The 16817-nt window shown below is 34.2% G+C and overlaps 1 non-coding gene across 1 annotated transcript; it reads left to right on the top strand.

Moving 5' to 3' along the window:
• Nucleotides 1-347: 347 nt before the first annotated feature.
• Nucleotides 348-431, top strand: mir730 (microRNA 730). The gene has a single exon (NR_030512.1). It is a non-coding gene; the product is annotated as a microRNA 730 (primary transcript).
• Nucleotides 432-16817: the final 16386 nt, after the last annotated feature.

Genomic DNA, 16817 nt, shown 5'->3' on the forward strand with positions numbered 1-16817 from the left:
TCTCTGATAGTGAGCTAATGATCTGAATCAGGTGTGTACTGTATGATTAAGGAGACTTGGAAAATGTGCAGAGCGGGTGGTCCTCTAGGAGCGTAGTTGGAAAACACTGCTGTAAATGAGATAAGGGTGTAGAAATATATTCAAGTCAGTTTAAACATAAAGAAATGCTTTTCATTGATTATCACAGATGAATTTTAAGGGATAAAACAAGTGACCGCAGGGAAGTCATTAAAAATGAACCCCCTTTTAAATTTATAAAGTGTTCCGAGAAAATGACCAGTTAAAATTTCAGTTCAAACGTAATGCAATTAAACTGCAATCTCAGTACCGAGCAGGCGTCCAATAAGGGGTTCTCCGGTCTCCTCATTGTGCATGCTGTGTGTCTTCAGTCTGGTCCTCACAGCGCCTGCAATGTGGAGGCTAGGGGACTCAGAGACAGCAGATAAACAACACACACAGAGCCAGTCGAACAGCAGCCGCTGCTGAAGTCAAAGGTATCCATTATGTTTTATTTTGCTGTTAATGTAGCTTGTGGAAAACACCTGGTAATTAGATTGAAGTGAACTCCTGCCCTCATTAATTTAGGACTTTACGTTTCAAACTGTTTTTTTTTCTACATCGCCTAACTTTTTTTTTTACGTGACCTCACAACTGTTTTCATCTCTTATAAGATTGCTTTGTGTCAATCAGCAAAAGAGTTCACCTCGGCAGCTTCAGATGGAAATTGGTTTTCAGCTAATTATCAACACAAAAGAAAGTGCTGTCTGTTTTTCAGTTAAGGGATGTTTTCAACCCCCTTTTTTATTAAAATGGATGAATAGGAGATATTTTGCGTAATAAAGTCTTTTCAAGTGTTAAACCCGGGTCACGTCGCTGATTAATCAAAGTTTTCCGCTCGGTCTCAAAGAAAGAATGCAGGCATTCATGATGCTTTTGAACTGCTTTCTGAAAGTTTGATTAAAAAGATGTTTTTAAAAACTCAAAACAACCTTTGTGCATTGATGTTTATTCCAAATTTCAGAGCAGTCACGCCAGCCACTCTATTATTCACACACATCAATGCAAATTGATTGCTATCAATTGTAATTATCACTTAGTTCACCTAAAAATGAAAGTTCAGTCATCTTTTGCTTGTCATCGCCCTTCACTTGTTTCAAATCTATGTGTTTCTATTAGCTATTGAGTAAATAATGCTTAAGCATAAAAATGATTTGTACAAATTTTAAAAAGGCGCAAACCAAGGTTATTTTAATGCATTTTTTTCAACATAGTCTCATTCTGAAAACCCAGCCTTATATACAGTTTTGCAGACTGGAATTATAGCCAGAAGTATATATGGCTGCATTTCATCTTTAAAACTAACCTACGGGGTGGTATGATGCCGTTCCTTTTTGGGCTTACCAGCTGACCGATTACCTTTGTGTGGATGGCTTCCCTGCAGTTACCAGTTTGTCCTGTTAGCTCGCCATGTACGTCGGCTAACTTGAGACACAGAGAGGAGTTGACCATGATGACAGAGTTCAATTCCAGCAAATAACAGTTTCCTACCGTGTGTAAGACAAAAAGGTCAATCTATGCTTTTAAAAACACTATTGGTTGGGTTTAGGAAAGAAAGAGGGTGGATCAGTCAGTCAGTTGACAGCAGCCTCTGGTGGATTTACAATAGAACAGCAGGCATGAATGGCTCGCGCTAGAAGAATTTGAGATCTCAAAAAGCATACACAGCTGCCTCTGGTGGATTCGTGAAAACAAAAACGGCCTAAAAACATAGGTCCTGGGATGTATTTTGCGCTCTCCAGAAATGTATATAGCGGTATGTTTTCAGAATGAGCCTGGGTTGCAGTTTTTTATTAAAATAAACGTCATTTCTGTACTACTTTTAAATTTGATTACATTTTTCACTTTAATTTGGTTTTAGTTGGTTATTCTTAATACATTATAATTCATGCATAATGCCTAATGAACTACTTTATAAAATATATTATCATGTGATAAATAATTATAACAAGTAAACAAGTATTTCTAATCAATAATATTGCATCATTGCATGCATATATTTGTATATAGTGAATATAACTTAGAAATTTGAAAATATAAAACTACAAGATATTTCTTTACAACTTAAGACAATACAATTATTTTATATTTTTGTTGTTATTGTAGTATTATTACTGTTACATTATTAAATTACAATAAGGGTTTTGTTGTTTTTAGGATCGTTTTTATTTTGTGAACACATTTTGATTTAGTTTGTATATATTTAGTTATATATTTAGCTTCAAGGGTGTGTCTGAATCCACTTTGTTAAGATGGTTGTTACAGTATGGACTGTACTGTGTGTAACTGGAGTTATAGATGTTAACCAATGTGTGCAGCCCAAGTGTACTGATTGAATGTGTTAACTGCATTAACCGTCCATTCTATTTAGAATAGAGAATGCAATTAGACACACTTTTGCTATTTTACGCTCAGCACACTAGCAAATGGTTTAACAGGGCGGTACTCATTCTCTTAATGAGTTATGGTTGTGTTTTAAGCATAACATGCATTGAACCTATCAGTCTCATCTCTCATTCCTTTTAAGAGTCAGTTGCGTCGTGCAATGTGCATTCACTATTTACATGGCAGACTTTGTAAGTTTACTGTATTTCTTACATACTTAGTTTAAAAAAATGACAAATGAAAAAAAGAACATAATCATGCACTGGACTTATGTGTCTGGCTGTAAAAATGTCCTCAAGGGGTGTTTTGGGTCAGATTAGGATCAGACTTTCCACCATAGAACGGGTGCTTATAAATCCTGAAAACATTAAACATTATTTATTTTTTTATTTATATTTCATGTCAGTTACAGTAAATCTTCAGTGACCATTGATAGTTTTGTTTAATTTTTCATTCATTGTGAATTTTATATGTGATTTCAGTTAAATAATGTTTTTGATCAATAGTTTAAAACTTTTCATTTACTAAAATAGCCTTGGGTGAACTTTCACTTTCGCTAATATTTTTAAAACACCAAGATGCAAGTTGCCCACACTGTGGCAAAGATCAGTGTTCATTTCCTCTTAACCAAGACTGTTTAATCCCTTTTTCTCTAAACAGTGTTTTAACAGCCCACCGTATCTACTGTAAAAAAAAAAAAAACTGAGTCAGCCTCCTGCCTTCTGGATATAATGAAAGAAATAAAGGCCTGTCTCCTCTGTGTTGGTTATTTTCAGTGGGCCTCATCCTCTTTATTGAGGGTCACATTGCTTTTAGAGGTAATAGAGCTCAAGCCTCAGCCTTGATTGGAAGCGAGATGTTCTGGCCCGAATGATTAATTGGGGCAGTTTGTTTGAAGCAGCATTTCAAATATGTCCTTCCTCCTGTAAATCCCTTTATTTTCTCTCCCTCAAGAGGAAGTGCAGATGGACCAAAGTCACAAAGGTGTGAGAAGCGTCACTTTATTTCCTTTCAAACACTCCTGTGATTTTCTTTTCTTTGAGTGTGCGAGACAGTTTGTGTTTAAATGGCTACTTTCATGTAGTAATACATTTCAGAATATCACCTTATGATTTACAAAAATCTATCTATCTATCTATCTATCTATCTATCTATCTATCTATCTATCTATCTATCTATCTATCTATCTATCTATCTATCTATCTATCTATCTATCTATCTATCTATCTATCTATCTATCTATCTATCTACAGTATCTGTCTGTCTGTCTGTCTGTCTGTCTGTCTGTCTGTCTGTCTGTCTATTGTCCATCCGTCCGTCCGTCCGTCCGTCCGTCTGATCAAAGTTCTGCAAATAAAGCCCATCTATCCATTCATCCATCCATTGAGAGTTCTGCAAATAAACCCCTTCATCCATTCATCCATCCATAGCTCTGCAAATAAAGCCCACACATTTATCAATCCATCCATCCAACCAAAGTTTTGCAAATAAATCTCATCCATTCATCCATCCATTCAAAGTTCTGCAAATAAAGCCCATCCATCCAGAGTTTTGCAAAAAAAAAAAATCCATCCATCCATCCATCCATCCATCCATCCATCCATCCATCCATCTATCCATCCTCCGTCCAAAGTTATGTATATAACTCTCTCCATCCACCCAAAGCTCTGCAAATAAACCCTGTCCATTCATCTATCCATTTAAAGTTCTGCAAACAAAGCCCATCCATTCATTCTTCCATCCGATGTTCTGTAAATAAACTCCATCCATCAGTCCACCATCCATCCAAAGTTCTGTAAATAAAGCTCACCCATTCATCCAAAGTTCTGCAAATAAAGCACATCTGTTTATTCATCCATCCAAAATTCTGCAAATAAACCCTTTCCATCCATCCATTTATTTATCATTAATCCATTCATCCATTTATCTAAAGTTCTGCTAATAAAGCCCATCCATCCAACCATCCCACAAATTCTTCTTTCAGAGCCAATATTTCTACCAACAAAACAATATTTCAGTCAATTTTATTTACACTTTTTTTCCTTTTTATGTTTTGACAACGTCAAGGTCATTGGTTCATTTTCTAATGCATCAGATGTAAGGTCTACATTCACCGTGTGCTGATTTTGATAAAAGCATCTTCTGTATACATGTAAATGTTAAGGTCAAACAAATGAGGAATGTACAGTTATTGAAAACCCTGTAAAAAGCGAGGTAAAAGTACGTATATACATTATATAAAAACATCTGCTACTTGTAAATGAAAAGTAACCATAAAAGTAAAGTGGCCTTGTCAGCTGACGGAGTGTTGGTGGCATGGGTGTGTGGTGAAATTGTCTGTCAGATAAACAACTCACTGGGAGTGTGCGTGTGTGTGTGTGTGTGTGTGTGTGTGTGTGGTGTGTGTGTGTATGGTGTGTGTGTGTGTGTGTGTGTGTGTGTGTGTGTGTGTGTGTGTGTGTGTGTGTGTGTGTGTGTGTGTGTGTGTGTGTGTGTGTGTGTCTTTAAAGTTGTCTGAATTAAGTTCTTAGAAATGCACATTACCAATTAAAAATTAACTGTGATATAGAGCGGGGAATAAGTATTATCAAGTCACCATTGTTCTATCACCTGATGATGATAGCAGTCAAAGAAATCCATATATGCAAAGAAAACAAATCAAATTTTTTTATAAAAGAAGTTATGCATAATAAAATAAAATGACACAGGGAAAAAGTATTGAACACATATAGAAAGGTTGGTGTAAAAAGGCGGTGAAGGCTCAGACAGAAGCTGAAATCTCTCAGAAGTTATTCAGCAACCCTCTGCCCTATAGAAAATACAAGATAAGGCTCAGATTTGATAGACGAGACTAACAGTAGCATCAAGATTTTTACACTCTGTTGAAGTCTGTGAAAAACTCACACCTAAGCATTACATGTGACGTCATTCTCCACACGAGAGGCATCTTTAAGCTGCCATCATTTCATTGTTATTACACATAACTAATTTTTTAGATTTTTTTTTTTTATATATATATTTTTGCTTGGATTATTTAGATTTTTACCAAAATTTGGTTCAATTCCATGTCAACAGTTTCTTTAGAAATACTATTCCCTGGAAAAAAAAAAAAAAAAAAAACATGCCTTAATGGATCATGACCTTTACATAATGTTCTTGATTTTTGACAGAAGAAAAATCAATCATCCTAAAAAATCAATCATTTTGACACTTTTGAATTTTAGGGTGCTTTCACACCTGTGAATCGATTCATTTGTTCCGAAACAGGGATAAAATTGTTACATTGTTGTTCTTTGTTATCGGTGCGGTTCGCTTTTATACTTCAAAGTTTCTAAACGGCCCAAAATAGCTAAAACAAGTCATGTGTGAGTAAACTCTCCTCACATTGGTCAGAGTTACACGGTTTATTTTGCAAAGTGGTGTTTGACAGAGTGTGCACGACGTGTCTGAAGAGCGAGGATGGATGCGGTGGGGAGGGGTTAGAAGGGTGCGCAACGTATTCAAGGATCAGGAGGGAGACGCTCGATAACCGGGAGATTATCAATCGTTTGCGAACATCCGGGAGTCTCTGGGCATTTGCGGGAGACTCACGAAACATCCGGTAGACTTGGAATGTCTGGAATGACCTCCTGCCCTACTTATAATTCTCTCTTCATATAGCCGTGTACTTATTACATATCCATAAAACATTGTGATATAGCCGGCCTCAGAATGTATCGTTTTCTCACTACAATCTAACCCCTTTAGAGTTTGTTTCAATCGAGCCGAGACCATCTCATTCAGGCGATCTCAGATGGATAGTTTTGGCGCGGATCAAAGCGAGATTGCTGCATTCACATATGCCAAACAAACTCGCTAACTGGGCAAACGAGACAGGTTCCGAAACAAAAGTTGTTTTTTTCATCTGAAGAGACGTACAAACGAGGAATTTTACTTGAGGAGTATATCCTAAGGATTCAGTCATTTAAATTTCTGCAATCAACATGCATTGCTCAATCATCACATTGTCTTTTCATATGTTAAGTGAAGGTCACATCCAAACTCTTTATGGTTGTTAGGGTGTTTTGTGTGGTTGCTAAAGTAGGTTATTGAATAATCACGCCGACAATTATATACCCTCTTTAGAAATCTTAGATGCATATAAATATCCTTGTTGAGTAAGAAAAAAGTAAATGCATGTTAATACAATAGTTGCTTTAGTGTCATATGGAATTCAGAGTTCATATATTTATTTATATATATATATATATATATATATATATATATATATATATATATATATATATATATATATATATATATATATATATATATATATATATTATATATATCATATATATCATATATATATTATTATTTTTTTTTCAGCTTAGTCCCTTTTTTAATCTGGGGTCGCCACAGCGGAATGAATTATATTATATTATATTATATTATATTATATTATATTATATTATATTATATTATATTATATTATATCATATTATATTATATTATATTATATTATATTATATTATATTATATTATATTATTCATTCACTCATTTTCTTGTCGGCTTAGTCCCTTTATTAATCCGGGGTCGCCACAGCGGAATGAACCGCCAACTTATCCAGCAAGTTTTTACGCAGCGGATGCCCTTCCAGCCGCAACCCATCTCTGGGAATTATATTATATTATATTATATTATATTATATTATATTATATTATATTATATTATATTATATTATATTATATTATATTATATTATATTATATTAAATTGCCAAGCAATATAAGCAACAATGCTTACTTTAGCAAACACGGCTAATTAAGCTGTTCTTAGAAATTGCTTAATACATTCTGTACATGTATTTTGAGTAGATCAACTGGGAATATAATTTTTTTCAGAGTGTTTTTAAAAACCTCCGGCCAACATGGCTCTTTATTGTTGTCTTCATACTGCCAGAGAAACTGACTGGGATATTGACTGCCCTTCTTCTGAGCCTCTGAAACCATTAACACGCAAAGACAGAAAGTTAGCCAGGAGCGCCTGGTAGAAAGCCAACACATCCAAACAGTTCCTCGACAAATAATTGATGTATTGGAACTGAAATACTGGCCTGTGTGAAAGCGGTTGGTGTATAGTCACTCCATTACAAAACATCCATTTAATAGATTTCTGGAGTTGGCTGAGCTTTCAGTCACCAGGAGAAGAGCAGCATGAAACCAACACTTGGAAACAGTGGCATTATAAATGATGTGATTCTCTGCTATTCACAAATATTTGGAGATTTTCCAGGACTAAACAATTTGAGCCTTGCAATGGTCTCCTGCTGCTCAAACTCACGGGAGTTCGCTACAGATGTCTGGTGTTATGCTGATTTATCCAGTGAGGATTCAGCAAGTTTCACAGATTTTGTGACTGTGCATCTTCTGCATCAGAACTTGTTCTCTGCTCTTATGACTCTCAGCAGATGAAGAGGTGTTTGCTTTAGTAGAGCTGAGTGTTGATATCTGCTAACTGTAGCTGTTGTGAACCACCCACTCATGTTGTGATTCTGATATCTGTAGGTAACTGAGAGTATCTACACATCTGTGTGTGTGTGTGCGTGTGTGTGTGTGTGTACAGTATATATAATTATAATTTATAAATTAATTGTGTATATATTTATACTGAATTCAATACAATTAAATATAATTATATAAAATATTATCAGACATACTGTGAAAATTTCCTTCCTCTGTTAAACAATATATGGAAAATATTTAAGAAAGGGAAAAAAAAAATTAAAGGGGGGCTAATAATTCTGACTTCAACTATATATATATATATATATATATATAAATTTTGCAAACACTACCTGACAAAAGTCTTTTCATCAATACCAGTTGTAAGAGCAACAAATAATAACTTGACTTCAGGTTGATCATTTGGAAAAGTGGCAAAAGGTAGATTTATTTTCGATGAATCCTCTGTTGAACTGCATCCCAATCATCATAAATACAGCAGAAGACCTATTGGAACCCGCATGGACTCAACATTCTCACAGAAATCAGTCAAGTTTGTTGAACTAAAAATCATGGTTTGGGCTTACATTCAGTATGGGGGCGTCCGTCAGATCTGCAAAGTGGATGGCAACATCAACAGCCAGAGGTATCAAGACTTTTGTGCTGTCTATTACATTACAAACCACAGGAGAGGGCAAATTCTTCAGCAGGATAGCGCTCTTTCTTATACCTCAGCCTCCACATCAAAGATCCTGAAAGCAAAGAAGGTCAAGGCGCTCCAGGATTGGCCTGCCCAGTCACCAGACATGAACATTATTGTGGTTGTCTGAGGTAAGATGGAGGAGGAGGCATTGAAGATAAATCTGAAGAATCTTGATGAACTCTGGGAGTACTGCAAGTCATACACAATATTAATAGTTAAGTGACAAGACTTTTCTCTAACCAAAGTTCGACCTTACTGTCCTTATTAAATAATTAAAAATCAAGGCATGATTACATTTTGGTAATTTTAGTGTAATCTTGCCTTTCATGTTTGCCACTTCTGATACTAAATGATCAACTAAGTCAAGTTATAAAATTTTATATACAGCATATTAAATGCAAGTAAAGTTTCAAATGATTAAAATATTTTTTTTTCTGAAAATAAAATGTGAAAAATGTGGCAAAAACATTCTAATATCATTCAGCATAATGCAAAAGCAATCTTGAAATTTAGCAACATACTTATTCTTGCTGTTCTTATTAAAGTATAGTAAATGTTAAGTGATCATCCTAAACTGTAGTAATTAAAAGCTCTCTGGTGATAAATATAGAAAATGTGAAAGGATAGAATTAGAACATATAGTAAAAAAAGAAAAAAAAAAACTTTTATCATGTAGGACGTAAATAAATAAACGTATTATTTTGATTCTTAAAAGTGGCTTTTCATCTTTACCGTATATCATAAAGAAAGCCCTCTAGAAAATATGTAGTTTTTATGAAACATCCGCTATTGTATTATGAAGTGTTTTAAAATTTGTTTATTAATGTTCTAAAGGGCTCAAGCCGAGCCATGTCTCCTCATTCTGTGTTTTTATCCTGTTTCATTCCGAGATATGCTACATTACATTTGTTGAATGCCACAGCATGTTGACTTTAACCTTTGTCGAACAGAAATCCATTAATTCAGATTAAATTCCCTAAGGAAGTATTGCAGTCAGACTGTGCTACACAGGGCATGTAAGTCTTAATAAGTGATTATCATCTGCTGTCGTATACGAACACTGATCTAGGGAGGCTGAGTGTGGTTAATTATGCATATTGAATACGTGATCCTTTTGAAGGTGGGGATTGTTTGTATACAAGCTTTTATCAATTATTAAAGCTTGTCATTTATCAAAGTTACTGTTATTGGCATTTTTGTAGTTAAAATAATATATAAAAATATACAAACTTATAACGCTCTTTATTTTGAAATTTACAATTAATCAATTAATTAATCATAATCATAAAATTAATAAAAAATGTATTTAGTGATAATTAATCAATTATCACTAAATAATCAAATGCATTTGTTGAGACTATTTGTTACTGAATGTTCCTTTGTTCCACTGGTTGTAACAGAAATAAAAAGTACTGGCAGCTGAATACCTGGGTTTTGACCAGGTCAATACCATTGTTTACATGACAACTCAGACAATATGTTCTGGCAAAGATGCCACAAAATCTTAAATATATTGCATACACAAGACCAGGGCCGGATTAAGAACATATTATTATTAATTTGCTAATTAATATTATTATCTAATTTGCCTCTATTGGATTTATATATGATTATTATTGATGTTTTCTATTTAACTAAAGTTTTGTATTTCATATATATATATTTTTCTATTTAACTAAAGTAGGTGTACTGTACAAGCATACAAAATTAATCACATAACATAAATTTCAAATTTTAAACCGGCTTGCAAAATCATCATCATTATCATCAAAAAAAAAAAAAAAAAAAAACACACACATTTGCAATACTTCCTTAATGAGAGCTTTACAGTCCCGCCTTCTAGTAATGGACGACTCTCAGGGGAATTAACGACTCTCAGGGGAAGGGGCTCGATACAAACATGCTGTCAACTTGGAATTATATGGTTCTATCTGTGTTCTAAATGATTTTGAGATATTGAGCTTCAAAGTTTTTGTGTTTCATATAGCAAACAATATGTGCGTAACAGTTCTTTTTCATACATTAACATGACAGAGACCCTAAATTTAAATTCTCAAAATTATCTTAAATTTGGGGTAAAAAAAAAAAAGCAGGGCTGCATGTAATTATAAGGATTTATCTGGCAGATCATTAATTAAAGCATTACTTTTTAAGAAACACAGTCAGTCTGTTTAATGATTTAATAAAATAAGTTTTGTAACAATATGTTGATGCTTGAGAAAGTTAAAGTTTTTCTTTCCATAACATTTATTTAATGTTTTAGGATGAATATTTGTTTTCGTGTTCAAATTAAGCATACAAGGCTTTGCAAAATATTTTCTCCAGTGCAGATGTTAGTTTTATGTAATTAATATGGTAATCTTTATTGAATTATATGCTTTATATAAATTATTGAATTATATTTACTGAATTATATGCCTCATGAATTCAATTCAATATTTGCCCTTTAAGACTTTAAGAACTCAAATTTAAAAACTTTAAAAGAAAACAGACAATGAGCAAATGAATTTGATAAATAGTAAACAATGTTTAATTGACTATATCTGCACAAATAAAAATATTTCACATTTACTAAATTACATTTTTTTAGTCCTGTTTCTTCTTTAACAATGTAAAATGTAACATTTCATCTCACTGTTAAAAAAGTAAATATTCTTTTATAAAAAAAAAAAAATGCTTTTAAATCAAAACATGTACACACCTCTTTTTCAGTTTCAGGTGTTTTCTCAATTTTATGTGGTGCAGCATTATTTAGTCGACTCTGACTTTGTGTTTCTTTCTGGTCTTTCCTGCTGTCAATATAGCAGTCTGGCAAAATGATAAAGAAAGCTGATCCTGATTGGTAAACTTGAAATGCTGATTGGCTCACAGAAGGAAAGAGCCAAGCTAGAGTTCATTTTTTTTTTTTTTTAAGTCTTAAAATGTAAACAACTTATAAAAAACACATCACATAATGTAAATTAGTTGACATTTAATGAGAATATGTGAATAACTCAGTTTTGACAAAAAATGCCAGATAGAACCTAATAATTCTAAGGTGACGCTGAGTTTTTATTACAGTTTCTGCAGCTTCATTGTTATGGACTCTCTGGGGTTAGGAAATGTGTTGCAGTCTCATCATTAGATATGAGGAAATTTATCTACATGAACTTTTTTTTTTAAAGCAAAACCTGTGGAGCATTTTGTGTGGCAGAGTTTGAAGTTGTGTGTAAAGTTTTAAAAAGAAGCGAAGTTTGGAAAATGCACTTAAGCAGAAAAACCCTCTAATATCAGATGTCCTGTATTATTGCTCCCAGTATTTTTCAAAGACACTTCACTGCTTCACTGTTTACAGTTTAACAGACGTTACTCTCATAATTCATGCTAAGCATTATGGGATGTAGGAAAAGGGAGGTAGTAAAAGCTGAACCTCTAATGCCCATTGGGTAATGAGGTGGTTAAACGAGTGTGTCGTTCATCCGGAAGAGTGTCATGTCAGAGTCTTCTTGTCAGACTATAGTCGCTAATGGCTATGTTTATGAAAATCACTTCAATATTGAATCCTATTGCTGTAATATGGCGGTTATTGTCACTGTTCTCAGCAGAAAGAAGAGTGGGGGGATGAAAGGGGGAGACAGAAGAAGAGAAAGACTGTAATTTTCTCTCTAGTCTTGGTTTGACAGGATCAATTCTTGTTTGTAATAATGGGTTCTGGGCGTGAGGCTGTCTGAAGACTCTCAGTCAGAGAACACACACTCACAGGACTCACACTTTTACCTCCTGTTTTATACTCAGAACGTACATACTTGTGTGTGTGTGTGTGGGGGGGGGTGGGGGTGTGGGGATGTGTGGGTTGTTGCATCTGTTGAAAACTTTAGCTCTGGGCATTGAAAAAAATCTTCCACTTGATGGTGGAGACAGTGCATTTCATCTTACTGTGTCTCTAGAGGTAACACTTTGGATGTGGCAGGATAACATGTGCTCTCTCTCTTCCACTCCTTTTCTCTATATCACTCTCAGTTCAATTCAATTCAATTTAATTCAATAATGGCTTCATTAGCATGACAAATGTTACAGATGTATTTTTAAAGTATTTATGAACAGCATTTAGAGCATTTACACACACACACACACACACACACAAACACACATATACACACACACACACACACACACACATATAATAATAATTATATAATAAAAAATAATAATTCAGGGGGGCAAATAATTCTGACATCAATAACTTTTTTAGTTTTAATAACTCATTTCTCATAGCAGATTTATTTTATCCTTGTCCTGATGACAGTAAATAATATTTGACTATATTTTTCAAGGCAATTCTATACAGCTTAAAGTGACATTTAAAGGCTTACTGTAACTAGGTGAATTAGGTTAGCTAGGCAGTTTAGGGTAATTTGGTAAGTTATAGTATAGCGATGGTGTTTTCCGACCCTTGTTTTGTTTATTGTTTATGTTGTTCTTCCGTCTGCACCGATCTTCATCCTTGTGACCACAACTACTCTTTTGGATTGCCCTCGTGCTACTGTTTGCTCCTGTTTTTACTATTGTCTTCCTGACTCAGATTTAAATAAACTGCATTTGGACCCTCACCTCGATTGTCACTCCATGTTACACAAACTTTTTTTATTGCCCTTTTACTATTTAATAATTAACCATTGCCATTCATTCATAATTTTCAGTAGTGGTTCTCATTAGATACTAATTGGCACAATTTTTATAATTACTATATTATTTATTACAGACAGTAATATATACATAGTTTTTTCCACCACTCTCTTGCCATCACCCACATATCTTACAGGGAAACCAAAGTGTTCCCAAACGCCAGACCTGCTGTTGGTTATAGGAGGATTACATTAACGTAACTAGCCATTTTGCAAGCGAGTGCAGGGTTTGCCTGACTGTAGTAGTGTTTAGAGGTTTTATACAGTTTAATACTAATACGCGTATCATTACACCCTTTATAAAGTTAAAATGATAAGTAAAATATTTACTCCTACATTATTATTATTATTATTATTATTATTATTATTATTATTATTATTATTATTATTAATCAAAGAGCAATTAAAAACCATCCACCGAAGGCACAATAGAGTCTTGTGCTAACAGTTATACATCAAAACCTTCAGAGACTTAAAAAGAAGCTCTATGACAAAAGCAAGGTGACAGAGAGCGAGTGTAATGTCTGCATAATGGAGCAGAAGTGTGTCGATGGATTAAACTGTGGTTAGGCAGGATTGTCTGTCTTGGTCTTGCCTTAATCTCTGTCCAGGAGAGCATAGTGAATGGGGACAGCTTCAGTCTATCATGGCGGCCGCATCAGGCTCTGCTCACGAGCGGCCGACAGACTTCATTACCTGCTCACAAAGAACTCCTGCTCCCTCAATGCACCGTCTCTTTCACAGCGATTCTCCAAGGTCTGGTTCTGCTCACGTCAAATCAGCTCACATTCTTCACTGCGTGTCTTCTCATGCTGTTCCGACACAGGATCTCCAAGGACGCTTCTCACACACGTAAAAGCTTATATAAACTCACTATATAATGAAAACTTGAAAGCTTTGGAACTTTGTTTTAGGAACACAAATTATAGCTATGAAATGTCAACTCTTAGAGTCTGCGTGAACGTCAGAAGTATTCTATTTCAGTCTTTTTATGTACTTCCAGTGGAAATGGAACATTGAGTAGGGGGTGGGGCTTAATTTTTTCGCATCATACCAACCAATCAAATCATTCACCATTATAAGTAAATAAGTAAAAGTCATCCAATCAATCAATCAGTCAACCAATCAATCAAATCGTTTATCATACCAAATGTTCAAGCAGAACTTCTGTATATAGTACATAAGTAAAAATCAACCAGTCAATCAATCAATCAATCAATCAATCAATCAATCAATCAATCAATCAATCAATCAATCAATCAATCAATCAATCAATCAATCAATCAGTCAGTCAGTCAATCTATCAAATCATTTATCATACCAAACTTTTAAGCAGCAATACTGTATCTAGTAAATAAGTCAAAATCAACCAATCAATCAATCAATCAATCAACCAATCAAATCGTTCATCATACCAAACTTTCATGCAGCACTATACTGTATATAGTAAATAAGTAAAAATCAGTCAACCAACCAATTAAATCATTTATCATACCAAACTTTCAAGCAGCACTATACTGTATATAGTAAAAATCAATCAACCAATCAATCAATCAATCAATCAAATCGTTCATCAAACAAAACTTTTAAGCAGCACTACTGTATATTGTAAATAAGTAAACATCAATCAACCAATTAAATCGTTTATCATACCAAACATTTAAGCAGCACCTCTGTATGTAGTAAATAAGTAAAAACAATCAATCAATCAATCAAATCATTCATCATACTTAACTTTTAAGCAACACTATACTGTATCTATATTGTAAATAAGTAAAAATCTACCAACCAACCAAATCATTCATCATACCAAACGTTCTAGCAGCACCACTGTATATAGTGCATAAGTAAAAATCAATCAATCAATCAATCAATCAATCAATCAATCAATCAATCAATCAAATCTTTTATCATACCAAAATAGGTACAAACCAATCAATCAATCAATCAATCAATCAATCAATCAATCAATCAATCAATCAATCAATCAATCAATCAATCAATCAATCAATCAAATCGTTCATCAAATCAAACATTTAAGCTACACTATACTGTATATAATAAATATGTAAAAATTTATCAACTAACCAATCAATCAAATCAATTGTTATACCAAACTTTCAAGCAGTACTACTGTATATTTTAAATGAGTAAAAATCAATCGATCCCTCAATCAACCAACCAAATCATTCACCATACCAAACGTTTAAGCATCACTACTGCATATAGTAAATAAGTAAAAATTAATCGATTACTCACTCAATTAATCAATAAACCAATCAAATCATTCATCATACCAAATTTCAGACAGTAATACTGTATCTAGTAAAAAAGTAAAAATCCACTAACCAACCAAATCATACCAAACATTCAAGCAGCACTACTGTATATAGTAAATAAGTAAAGATTAACAAACCAATCAATCAATCAATCAATCAATCAATCAATCAATCAATCAATCAATCAATCAATCAAATCGTTCATCAAATCAAACTTTCAAGCAGCACTACTGTATATTGTACATAAGTAAATATCAATCAACCAACCAATATTCCAATAAATTAATCAATCCATTAAATCATTAATCATACTAAAGTTTTAAGCAACACTACTGTATCTTGTAAATAAGTAAAAACCAACCAACCAATCAATCAAATCGTTTGTCAAACCAAACTTTTAAGCAGCCCTACTGTAATTAGTCGATCAATAAAACAGATATTGCTCTTATGGATTCCTCTAATCCTATAGTCTTTTGAGGTTGAATGTCACCAAATGACAAATAAACGATTTAAGAATAACAGTGATGTCATCTGTCTCTTCATGGAGCTGCTGCAGCAAATCCTAAGAGACAGCAATACTGTTTTCAGCTATTTGAGGAATGTGCGCTTTCTGATCATGTAAGCTGAAGCTTCAGTAGTTTAACTCTCATTGTGAAGCGCAGAAGATGTGAATGCGGCAGTGCATGCAAACATTTGCCTGGTGGAGAGGAAGAGCGTCAGTCAGTCGATATCGGATCACTGCTTCTGTTGGCCATCCTTCAGCAGCACTGCATTGAGTCCCAGTGCTCTCTTATTGTTAAACGGGTTTCATTACAGCACACTAATTTACTGCAATTACATGGCTGATTTTGAATGGAGATTGATTCTACATGTGTGTGTGTGTGTGTGTGTGTGTGTGTGTGTGTGTGTGTGTGTGTGTGTGTGTGTGTGTGTGTGTGTGTGTGTGTGTGTGTGTGTGTGTGTGTGTGTGTGTGTGTGTGTGTGTGTGTGTGTGTGTGTGTGTGAGAGAAATTGAGATGGAGAGAGAGAGGGATTTTAAATGGAGACAGGGGAATAATGGAGAAAAGATTGTATTTGTCACATCTGCCTGTCTTAACACACCTCAATTACAAAGCGTGACACACCTCACTCCTCTGACACTACGAATGTGTGTGTGTTTGTGTTTACACATCAGTCTCACTGAAGGCTCCATCACTTTCCATGTATTGATTTCACGTCTGTGACTCGTTACACTTGTTGAAGACCT

The sequence above is a fragment of the Danio rerio genome, chromosome 7 (genome assembly GCF_049306965.1).
Source record: "Danio rerio strain Tuebingen ecotype United States chromosome 7, GRCz12tu, whole genome shotgun sequence".
Taxonomy (NCBI): Eukaryota; Metazoa; Chordata; class Actinopteri; order Cypriniformes; family Danionidae; genus Danio; species Danio rerio.